Raw genomic sequence first — 11,009 nt, forward strand, 5'->3', positions numbered from 1 at the left:
TGCAGGTGTCTATCTTTCTCTCCTCCTCTCTCTTCCCCTCCTCTCTCCATTTCTCTCTGTCCTATCCAACAACGACAACAACAATAATAACTACAACAATAGTTGTAACAAGGGCAACAAAAGGGAATAAATAAAATAAATATTTAAAAAAAAATTTAAAAAGGAAGAAAAAAATAAAAAAAATGTTTATGATGATTGCAAATCTAGTCAGCTGTGCATAACACTCTACCCGCCCCACCCCCCAGAATCCATAGAATGACTCGTGGGGTGTCTCCTCTAGCATAAGAGTTGGAGCACAGATATCAGACAAGTTCAAGCAGACAGATTTTTTAAATTAGTGATTTACAAAATTATAAGGGACAGATAGTATAATGGTTATGCAAAGAGACTTTCATGCCTGAGGCTCCAAAGTCCCAAGTTCAATCCCCCACACCACCAAGTTCAATCCCCCACACCACCAAGTTCAATCCCCCACATCACAAGCCAGAACTGACTAGAGCTCTGGTAAAATTAATTAATTAATTAATTATATGATAACAGAGGTATAACTCCACACCGTTCCCACCACTAGAGTTCTACATTCCCTCCACTGGAAACTACAGTAATTTTCCCAAGATCATAGATGTGGTTTGACTTATTTCTGTAACTATATTTATATATATTAGCCCATTTTCCTCCCCTATGGTCCTGCCTTCTCTTCCTTTCTAAGCCACACCTGCATCTATGACTTCTTCATAATGTCCTCCCTTTTTTTCCCCTTCTTTTCTCTGTGGGTCCTGATGGAGTTGGAGTTCAGAGACCTCTGGTCATCTTCCCCTAACATTTCCCCCCCTCTGAGAGTATAGACCAAGATTCTTTACGGGGTGCAGAAGGTGGCAGGTCTGGCTTCTATAACTTTCTGCGCTGGACAGGTGTCGGCAGGTGGACCCACACCCACACCTGTCTGTCTCTGTCTTTCCCTAGTGGGGCAGGGCTCTGGGGAGGAGGGGTCCCAAGGCACACTGGGGAGGTCGTCAAGCAGACAGCTTTTTCTTTGCACTGTGTGATGTGGGGGAGGAGGGACGGGGAAGGATGGAAGTAAAGACAGAATCCAGCCGATCCCCCCAGCTCCGCCTTGATCGTGCAGTTACAACCTCTTAGGAAAATCAACTGAAGAGACCCAGAAGTTCACACTAGTCGGGAAAGATGGCGGCCTCGCGCTGCATAGACTATTGATAGGCTGGCGGCGACGTTCTGTCTCAGAGCCCGGATAGCTCAGTCGGTAGAGCATCAGACTTTTAATCTGAGGGTCCAGGGTTCAAGTCCCTGTTCGGGCGGAAGTTGTTTTAAATTCCAGAGACAATTTAAGATGATTTTAAAGGTGGTAGGAAGTTTACAAAACCACCTCGAGGTGAGTTTACAACCCAGCAACTAGCAGGTATTCTGCTGAAAAATTGCAAGGGGAGCAGACCAGTGTCTTTCTCTCTTCACCTAAGTATCTGCTTTGATGTTTGACTTTTTTTCTTTTTTTTTTTTTTTAATATGTATTTATTTTCCCTTTTGTTGCCCTTGTTTTTCATTGTTGTTGTATGATCTTTGACTTTTTAAAAGGTGTTTGTTTATTCTTTTTTTTCTCCTGCCCGTGTTTGTTTCTTCTTAAAACTAATAATGACACTAATCCTTTTTTAAATATTTTATTTATTATGAGAGGGATAGGCGCAAAGAACCAGACATCACTCTAGCACACGTGCTGCCGGGGATTGAACTCCGGACCTCATGCTTGAGAGTTCAACACTTTACCCACTGCGCCACCTCCCAGACCACCTGTAATTTTTTTTTAAATTATTTTGTGGGGGGGGGGGGTTTAATGGTTATGTTGGTACAGTTCATGGTTAATGATACAATTGTTGACATTTGGGTACAATTTATTTATTATTATTAATTATTATTATTATTAACCAAAGCACTGATCAGCTCTGGCTTATGGTGGTGCGGGGGATTGAATCTAGGCCTTTGGGGCTCATTTGGGTACAATTTATTACAAAAACTATATTCCTTTTTATTTATTTATTTATTTATTTATTTTAACTAAAGCACTGCTCAACTCTGATTTATGCCAATGTGGAGGATTGAACCTGGGACTTTAGAGCCTCAAGCCTGAGATTCTCTTTACATAACCATTATGCTATATCCTCACTCTTTTTTATTTTATTTTATATGTTCTTTTTTATTGGGGTGGGGCTACTGGCTTACATACAGTAAATATAGTTGTTGACACATGTGCATAATGCCTCATTTTTCTGCAACACACACACACACACACACATACCTCCTCCTCCTCCAATACCATTTTCTTGAGCTCCTGGCGCTGATACACAGCCCTGAGCACCTTTTACTGGTGCAGCTTCTATTAGAAGTCTGGTGAGACTCTCAGGCCGAAGTTGAAAAACAAGATTAGAAAAGAAAACACAAGTCGAACCTGAAATGGAATTGGAGTATTACACCAAAGTAAAAGATTCTGGGGTGGGTGGGTGGGTGGGGAGAATACAGGTCCATGAAAAATGATGAATGAAATAGTGGGGGTTGTATTGCTAAATGGGAATCTGGGGAATGTTATGCATGTAAAAAAAAAAAAAAAAGAAGTAGAAAAGCAAAGCAGAAATTGACTGAGTTTGGAGTATGGCACCAAAGTAAGAAAGCAGAAGTATACTAGAGTTTGCAGTGAGTATCCCCCCCCAACACTTCCTCTCCACTATTCCAAGCTTTGGGTCCATGATTGCTCAACAATTTGTTTGGCTTTGTATGTTAACTCTCTTTTCAGTCACCAGGTTCCAGGTGTCATCAGGATGCCGGCCAGACTTCCCTGGATTGAAGACACCACCAATGTGTCCTGGAGCTCAGCTTCCCCAGAGACCCACCCTACTAGGGAAAGAGAGAGGCAGACTGGGAGTATGGACCCACCAGTCAACGCCCATGTTCAGCGAGGAAGCAATTACAGAAGCCAGACCTTCTACCTTCTGCAACCCTCAATGACCCTGGGTCCATGCTCCCAGAGGGATAGAGAATGGGAAAGCTATCAGGGGAGGGGGTGGGTTATGGAGATTGGGCGGTGGGAATTGTGTGGAGTTGTACCCCTCCTACCCTATGGTTTTGTTAATTAATCCTTTCTTAAATAAAAAAAACAAAACAAAAAAAAGAAGTCTGGTGAGAAACCAGTTCCACGAATTATTTTGGACTGAGACACGTGCTCGCAAGTCCTATTTCCAGCTGAGAATCATCCTTCGCCCAGATTTCTCAATCTAGGGGTGGATGCTGATCTGTGAGCCTTGCTGTGTAGATGTAACACGTTTTTGAAGACGGTATGCTGTGGAGGCGACCAGCTCCACCGAACCCAGCACCTGCCGTGACAGACACCACATTAGAAAAATCACCTACTGCAAATGGCTACTTCAGAAACCCGGCCGGTTGACACACGGACACTGATCCCTCTGTGATCTGTGACTTCATTTTTTTCTCTCCTTTTTTTTTCCTTTTGTATTAATGACTTAACAGAACTGTTACAAAATTATATAAGAACTTTTTTCACGGACTTCTGTCATATTTTCTTTCTTTCTTTTTTTAAATTCTTTTTTAAATTTTTTAAATTTATTTTCCCTTTTGTTGCCCTTGTTGTCTTTCTTCCTTCCTAATAAAATGGAAATATTGACAAGACCATAGGCTAAAAGGGGTACCATTCCACACAATTCCCACCACCAGAACACCGTATCCCATCCCCTCCTTTGATTTCATATATATATATATATATATATATATATATATATATATATTATTTATTTATTCTGTTGCCCTTGTTTTATTGTATATAAAACATATATATATGTTTATCCCTCTGGGGATGGACCCAGGATCATTGTGGGGTGCAGAAGAAAATTACATAAGATTTGGGGATTGTGATTTCACAGACATATATGCTATGCAACCATACCCCTCCCCCAATGCTTGAGTTTTTTTTTTTTTTTTTTTTTTGTTTGTTTGTTTTAGTTATTTAAACTCCTAGTATCTTAATAAATTTGCCTGAGAGGGGAGGAAACTGTGTCAGTCTATGTTATTAGGTGCCTGCTAATAGGCAAGTCGAATCTTTAAGAATTTGTATGTGATGCAGGTACAATCATAATAGGATTCCCAAAGCAGTCATTATGGAAATAGGCTTCAAAAGTTTCTGCCGAAACCCGGGATCGAACCAGGGACCTTTAGATCTTCAGTCTAACGCTCTCCCAACTGAGCTATTTCGGCACAGGCGAAAACTGCTTTTACCCTATCAGGGACATTTAAGAGAGAAGGAAAACACGCTTTTCCTTTCTAGGTCTCCAATCTTCATTTCACTTTCTCAATCGGACTATTTTTGGTTCTGACATTTTGAAAACGGTGAAGGAGCAGCAATTTCTGTCGTAAGAGAAAATGTTTCTATTCTGCCTTCCACGGGGTTGCCTTCTAATGCTTTTTCTACGCCGCAACCCCCCCCTCCACCCCCAACAAGGACTCTCTTTAGATTAAAAGAAAAAGAGGAGAAGGAGAAGACTGCTGTGCGTCTATGTGTTGTCTACACAAGCACATTCAATCCGTGCCCACCCCGTGCAGGATGCGTGATCACAGGATCATTTTAAATGTACAAGCCCCCCCACCCCCACCCACACCCACAAACTGTCTAGAACTGAACCAGAACTCTCTGGTTCCAGAATCCAAAAGATCTTGATCTGAGATGAAGTTTCGTTTTGTTTTGTTTTTTGTTTATCTGTTTTCACTGTTCAGCTCTAGTTTATGGCTGTGTGAAGGATTGAATTTGGGACTTTATAACCTCAGGCATGAGCGTCTCTTTGCATAACCATTATGCTATCTACCCCTGCCCGACATGAACTTTTAGGTTGGTTTTTTTTTTTTTTTTTCTCATTTTTTATTCTTTGGTGAAAGGGAGAAGTAAAGTGAAGTGGAGGAAGGGGGGGGGAGAAAAAAAAAAATATATATATGGCAGAGAAAGATGCACAGGCCAGAGCGCTGCTCAACCTTGCTATACTGTGTATGTATATATAATTTATTTATTTATTTTTTAACCTTTGCAACTACATATTTATTTTCTCTTAGACAGTTCGTTATTCTTTTTTGCACCCTAATTAAACGCATAGGTTCAAAAGTACTTTAATTTTTTAACTTGATAGAGCCGGGAGAAATTAATGAGGGAAGGTGGATCAAGGAAGACAGACACCTTCACCACTTGGGAAGCTTTCCCCCTGCGGGTGGGGACCAGGGCCTTGAACCTGCGCCCTGGAATATGGTGACTTGTGCGCTTAGCCATCTGCGCCTACGCCTTCCTCCCCCCCCCTCCCCTGCACCTCTTTTTAAATTAATTTTATTTTATTTTGTTTCCTTTTGTTTCTGGAAGAGTGGTGGGCTAGAAAGCTGCAGGATTCCTGCCTTGTTCACCAGGTACCTCCCAAAAAGGGGGTCCGCGGGCGGCAGCCACAGGAGAGAAAAGGCGACAAGCTGGGGGCGCCCCTGGGGTTTCCTGCAGGCCTCCGCGCCCCCAGAGCAAGTAGCCCGGGACGTCTCTGCACCAAGGCCCGCGGGGTCCCGCCCTGTGGAAGTCGGGGTGTCTGCACCCCACCCCCGAGAAGGGTTGTTCTAGCAATTCACACGGGTTAAGATTTCACTCTCCTCTCTCCTCTGCTATGAAATGCAACTGCGCAGAGCTGTACCTCATTTTGAAATTGCAAGGAAAGAAATAAAAAGGTGCAGCGCCCGAACAGGGACTTGAACCCTGGACCCTCAGATTAAAAGTCTGATGCTCTACCGACTGAGCTATCCGGGCCCACAGGTGACTTGTCAGCGCCGGAGCATAAATACTGTGTCGCCGCTAGTGGCGCCTGAGGCTGCGAGCGCGCCGGCCGCTTCCTTGGTGAGCAAAAAGGTGTTGGCCAGAAAATCCGCATTGCCTACGTAAAACCGACCCAAAGACGCTGCCTTTTATTTTGAGCTGCTTTGGCAAATAGGAGCCCTGAGCAAAAATAAAATAAAATAAAATAAAATAAAATAAAATAAAATAAAATAAAATAAAATAAAATAAAATAAAATAAAATAAAATAAAATAAAATAAAATAAAATAAAACAAAACAATAAAATAGAAATAAATGAAATGAAATAAAATCCTATTGGCAGGAGAGGAAGCATCTGCCTCGTCCTCACCCTCCACAGCCCTCCCAACCCCACCTTCTTACCCTCTTCCCCCTCCCCCCCATAGACACAAACTAGTTTCTAGGCTTCAAACCTTAAACTCACCAGGAAGGAGACCCCAGTGAAAGGTCTCAGATCGTCTCTTCTTGAGAGAAGGCACTGCTTTGTGGTTTTATGGACCCAAGAAGCATACATAGATGCACAAAGAGAGATTGAGTGAAATTATCTGAAGTCAGGCACTCACCACGACTTCAGACACAGAAAAAAAAAAAAATGGTAATAATACTAGCAACAGCTACAGAGTACTGGAACGTTAGCATTCAAGCAAACACTGCTATATGCTGACGTTGTTAGTATTACTCCCTAGCGCTGGAAAACAGGAGGTAATAAACAGTGCATCTAAACAGCAATCATGTATGAGGGGGTCTGCCTCTCTCTCTCTTTTTTTAAATGTTTTATTTATTTATTTACTTTAACTTTTTAAACATTTATTTAAAATGTTTTACATGTATTTATGTATTTTCCAATATGTTGCCCTTGTTTTTTGTTGCTGTTGTTGTTATAGTTATTATTGTTGATGTTATTAGTTGTTATTGATGTCGTCGTTGGATAGGACAGAGAGCAAATGGAGAGAGGAGGGGAAGACAGAGAGGGGGAGAGAAAGACAGACACCTGCAGACCTGCTTCACTGCCTGTGAATCCATGCCCCTGTAAGTGGGGAGGCGGGGGCTCGAACCCAGATCTTTACACCGGTCCTTGAGCTTCGGTCCACGTGCTCTCAACCTGCTGTGTTAGCACCCAACTCCCTAGTTTAATTTTTTAGTGTTATCTTTATTTGATAGAGACAGCCAGAAATCGAGAGGAAGGGGGATATGGAGAGGGAAAGAGACAGAGAGACACCAGCAGCACTGCTTGACCATTTGTGAGGCTTTCCCCTGCAAGGGCTTGAACTTCGGTCTTTGAGCACTGTAATGTGTGCACTTAACCAGGTGCACCACCCCCCGACCCTTATTCATTCATTCATTCATTCATTCATTCATTCATTCATTCATTCGTTATTGGATAGAGACAGAGAGAAATTGAAAGGGGAAGGGGAGCTAGAGAGGGAAAAAGACAGAGAGACACCTGCAGACCTGCTTCACCACTTGTGAAGCTTTCACCCCTGCAGGTGGGGACCAGGGGCTTCAACCTGGGTCCCTGAGCACTGTAATATGAGAGCTTACCCACGTGCACCCCCACCGGGCCCCCTGTCTCTCTCTTGAGTGCTCTGCCCCCTCTGATTCATGACTCCCTGGTACCACAGACCAGCAGCTAAGAGGGCAATGGAAAAAACAAAACGAAAACACTTTTTTTTCCCACACCCCTACCAGTCGGGATTCCAAGCGCCAGACCTCAGGGTACAGTGCAACTGGAAGTCTAGGGCTGACCCACCTCCCCTTTCTCACCCCATTCTCCAAATATGCCAGGTGATCCGCCTCCAGACAGACCTAGTCTATGACCCCAGGTGAAATAAATCCCTCTGAAAAGGAACTGAAAACTAGCTGAACGGCTTCTCCACCAAGCAGGAGCAGGAACAGCATGCAGAGAGATAGGAGAAGTGTGAGAGAGGTTCTTCCCTGGGAAGCCCAGCCCAGGCACAAAGGCCTTCACCTGGACTGGCCTGGGAGGAGACTGTACCCGCCTTCAGGCTCCCCAACATGGAGCTTCTAGAACCAGAAGGGATCTATTGCCAAGAGACCCAAAGAGAAAGGCTACAGGGAAATGAATTTCTGCTTTTATATCTTTGCAGTCTCACTGTGAGCAAATACCAACTTTCAGGTTCTCTGTTCCAGCGCTAAGATTTAAGTGTTGGCACCAGAAAAGCAAGGTTCTGTAGGTGCTTGCCACCTAAGAAGATGGGAGACATACATCTCAAAAACCCTCTTACACTCAGGCCAGGATCTGGGATGGACCTACAGAAGGAAAAAGTGTGGGGAGCCACATGTGCCCTCAAGGTTGCTATTGGCATGGCCACAGAGTCTCTGTTCACAGAAGACCTTGCTTAAAAGATAATTTCCTGCTTTTCTACTCCTTAGAGTCTTTGTTCACAGCTGGCCTTGCTCAAGAGATAAGTTTCTGTCTCCCAACTCCACTTCCCCATGAATCACCCAGGACCTTCCAGATAATGCTGATCACCATGGCAACACACCACTTCAATCAATGGTCCCTGACTGCTAACTCCCCCCTTGCCCTGGCCTTAAAAGCAGCACCTTTGGTGCTAATAAACAGACTTGATCAGAATCTTGACTTGTCTCATTTCTCTCACGCGTCTTGTCCCCTTCTCTCTCCCTTCTTTCCTTGTCCTCACTCCCTCTCCTAGGTTAACCCACTTTGAAGGTCCCGAGGGACCGGACAAAAAAGAGTGAGGGGAAGCAAAGAGGGCCCACCTTTGGAATATAACTAACATAGGCCTATTAACTATCTACAAAATGGAGGAAACCCCCCCCCACTCTTCATCTGAACTATTCCAGCCTTTAGGCTAGTCAGCAATTTGTTTGGCTATATATATATATATATATATATATATATATATATATATATATGTATTTGTATTTTTCCCTTTTGTTGCCCTTGTTGTTTTAGTTATTATTGTTGTTGTAGTTGATGTCATCGTCATTGTTAGATAGGCCAGAGAGAAATGGAGAGAGGAGGGGAAGACAGAGAGAGGGAGAGAAAGACAGACACCTGCAGACCTGCTTCACCACCTGTAAAGCAACGCCCCTGTAGGTGGGGAGCCGGGCGGGGGGGGGGCTCTAACCAGTATCCTTATGACCGTCCTTGCTTCGCACCACATGCACTTAATATATATTAACTCTTTTTCAGCCACCAGGTTCCAGATGCTACCAAGATGCCAACCAGACTTCTCTGGGCAGAAGACCCCACCAATGTGCCCTAGAGGCCTGCTTCTCCAGAGCCCTGCCCCACTAGGGAAAGAGAGAGACACACTGGGAGTATGGATCGACCTGTCAACGCTCATGTTCAGTGGGGAAGCAATTACAGAAGCCAGACCTTCCACCTTCTGCATCCCACAATGACCCTGGGTCCATACTCCCAGAGGGATAAAGAATAGGAAAGTTTTCAAGGGAGAGATGGGATATGGAGTTCTGGTGGTGGGAATTGTGTGGAGTTTTACCTCTCTTACCTTATGGTTTTTGTCAGTCTTTCCTTTTTATAAATAAAAATTTTAAAAAAATACAGAAGCAAACAGAAAAAAAAAAAGGGGGGACCCAGCCCCACACCACTCTCTGCCTGGTTCTAATGACTTTTATTTATTTATTTTCTTATTTTTATTTTCATATCATTACTATTTTACTACAGCCCTACTCTGCTCTGGCTTATGGTAGTGCAGGGAATTGAACCTGGGACTACAGAGCTTCAGGCATGAGACTCAGTTTGCATAACCATTATGCTATCTACCCCTGCTCTTATTTTTACTTTATTAGATATAGACTAAGAGAAATTGAGATGGAGAGGAGGAGGGGGAGAGAGGAGAGAAAGAGACCTGCAGCACTGCTTCATCTCTGGGGAAGCTTCCCCTTGCAGTTGAGGGCCAGGCCATGGGGCTTCAACCTGGGTCCTTGTGCATACTAAAGTGTGTGTTCAACTGAGAGTGCCACCATCCAGCCCCTGCTGGAGTAATTTGATGAGTCACCAGACCATAATCACCAGGATAGGGCAGTCTGTCCTTTGCAAGACTTTGAGATCATTATCAAGTCACTTCTTTAGATAGCTTCCAAAATCTCTCCGGTGGTGAGGCTTGGTGTTTCCTGATTATTTGTTCCTCCTCATTCATCCATGACTGGTTCCAAGTTAAGCACGCAAAACTCATAAGAACATTCTTTACCATGAAGTGAAGGGCATGAGGGGAGATCATGAAGAGAACAAAATGGAGTGTCTAATGTCTGCCCCACTTACTCTTGGACCCAGAACCAAGACCCTTTGGGAAGCTAAGCAGATTCTTGTGTTTATCTTGGAGCTGCTGCCAGAGGGGCAAGGAACAGTTAAGACTCACTCTGGGGAGTTGGCTAAGGATCCCACCTGCAGGGGAGTGAAGCAGGTCTGCAGGTGTCTTTCTGTCTTCCCCTCCTCTCTCCATTTCTCTCTGTCCTAACAATGATGACATCAGTAATAATTACAACAACAAAAAGACAAGGGCAACAAAAGGGAAAATAAATAAATATAAAAACTGTTTTAAAAAAAGACTCAGTCTGGAAAGGGAGGCACTGGCAGACACTATTCATTATTATTATTATTGATTTAACATTGATTTGCAAAATTAGAAGATAGCAGGGGTGTAATTCCTCACCGTTCCCACGGCCAGAAATGTATCCCCACTGCCTTCATTGGAAACTGCACTAGTTCTCCCAATGTGCCAGATATGGGTTGACTATTATTCCTTTTTTTTTTTTTTCCCTTTTGTTGCCCTTGTTCATCGTTTTCGTTATTATTATTGTTATTGCTGTCATTGTTATTGGATAGGACAAAGAGAGGAATGGAAGACAGAGAGGGGAGAGAGAGACACCTGCAGGCCTGCTTCACTGCCTGTGAAGAGACTCCCCTGCAGGTGGGGGAGTTGGGAGCTCAAACCATGATCTTCGCACAGGTTATTAGGCTTTGCACCATGTGTACTTAACCCGCTGTGCTACCACCCGGTCCCCGTCTATTATTTCTATAACTATCTATTTCTATCTATCTATCTAAAAATAGATAGATAGATAGATAGATAGATAGATAGACGTGTGTGTGTGTGAGTGTGTGTGTGTGTA

The 11,009-nt window shown here is 43.6% G+C and overlaps 3 non-coding genes across 3 annotated transcripts; 1 reads left to right on the plus strand and 2 right to left on the minus strand.

The window, feature by feature from the left end:
- Positions 1-1,243: 1,243 nt before the first annotated feature.
- Positions 1,244-1,316, plus strand: TRNAK-UUU (transfer RNA lysine (anticodon UUU)). The gene has a single exon. It is a non-coding gene; the product is annotated as a tRNA-Lys (tRNA).
- A 2,883-nt stretch (positions 1,317-4,199) lies between these two features.
- On the minus strand, positions 4,200-4,272 carry TRNAF-GAA (transfer RNA phenylalanine (anticodon GAA)). The gene has a single exon. It is a non-coding gene; the product is annotated as a tRNA-Phe (tRNA).
- A 1,497-nt stretch (positions 4,273-5,769) lies between these two features.
- Positions 5,770-5,842, minus strand: TRNAK-UUU (transfer RNA lysine (anticodon UUU)). Its single transcript has one exon. It is a non-coding gene; the product is annotated as a tRNA-Lys (tRNA).
- Positions 5,843-11,009: the final 5,167 nt, after the last annotated feature.

The sequence above is a fragment of the Erinaceus europaeus genome, chromosome 17, assembly GCF_950295315.1.
Source record: "Erinaceus europaeus chromosome 17, mEriEur2.1, whole genome shotgun sequence".
Taxonomy (NCBI): Eukaryota; Metazoa; Chordata; class Mammalia; order Eulipotyphla; family Erinaceidae; genus Erinaceus; species Erinaceus europaeus.